We start from the raw sequence: 763 nt of genomic DNA, 5'->3' as shown, positions 1-763 counted from the left end.
TTTTGCTAAAACTCAAATCTTTTATGTTTAGAGTTACATGTATTAATGATAATTATAAATAGTATTTTGATTTCTTATTTTAATAGTTGGCATAAAATATGTGTACAGATTTAAAAGTACCTTACTGATGTGTGGTGAAGATAGCTGCCCAGTTGATATTAAGCTAAATGTTATATTCTGGGTGTTTATGTCATGGTGTCAGTGGGTTCTATCTTCTGAAGCACCATATTCCTAAAGGTTGAATTGTAAACAGGTATTTTCAGTATCTTGGCAAGAAAGTTCTTTGCAATTCTTCAGGGAGGAGTGATAAGCACCACTAGCATTTTCTGTGGTATCAGATTTTAAGATTTAAAAAATGTGTTTTCTAGCAGCTTCCTTCTGCATTGTGGGGGTGTCACCTTCTGTCCCTTGTGGTAGTCAGGGATAAAAGATCATGTAAATTTTTAACATAATCATAAATGATTTAACAGATGATACTTCTTCAAGAAGTACATCATACTTTTTATAATGACTATTTAAAAAAAATCCATGTTAATGATATTGGTTAGCAGTCTGAATATTTCTGCTTAGGATCTGCAAGTTTTCTTTGTGAACCCTACTGCCCTAGCATTTTCAGAGGACTTAGCCATTTGCTTAAGACTCAAAAGTGAAACATTGAAGGCAGAAAGCTGACGAACACATGCCAGTTTAGTATTTGTATTGTCTGTCTTTAGGATGTTTCAATTTCTGCTGTACAAATGCCATACATCTTTCCTCTGTGGTA

The 763-nt window shown here is 33.4% G+C and overlaps 1 protein-coding gene across 2 annotated transcripts in view; it reads left to right on the top strand.

The window, feature by feature from the left end:
• Positions 1–763, top strand: part of LOC119592029 (mpv17-like protein) — a gene marked incomplete in the record, with an annotated part of 21,183 nt that overhangs the window by 8,390 nt on the left and 12,030 nt on the right.

This window comes from Penaeus monodon, chromosome 29, assembly GCF_015228065.2.
Source record: "Penaeus monodon isolate SGIC_2016 chromosome 29, NSTDA_Pmon_1, whole genome shotgun sequence".
NCBI classification, from domain to species: Eukaryota; Metazoa; Arthropoda; class Malacostraca; order Decapoda; family Penaeidae; genus Penaeus; species Penaeus monodon.
Note: the sequence above shows the minus strand (reverse complement) of the source record. Positions and strands in the feature narration are given on the sequence as shown.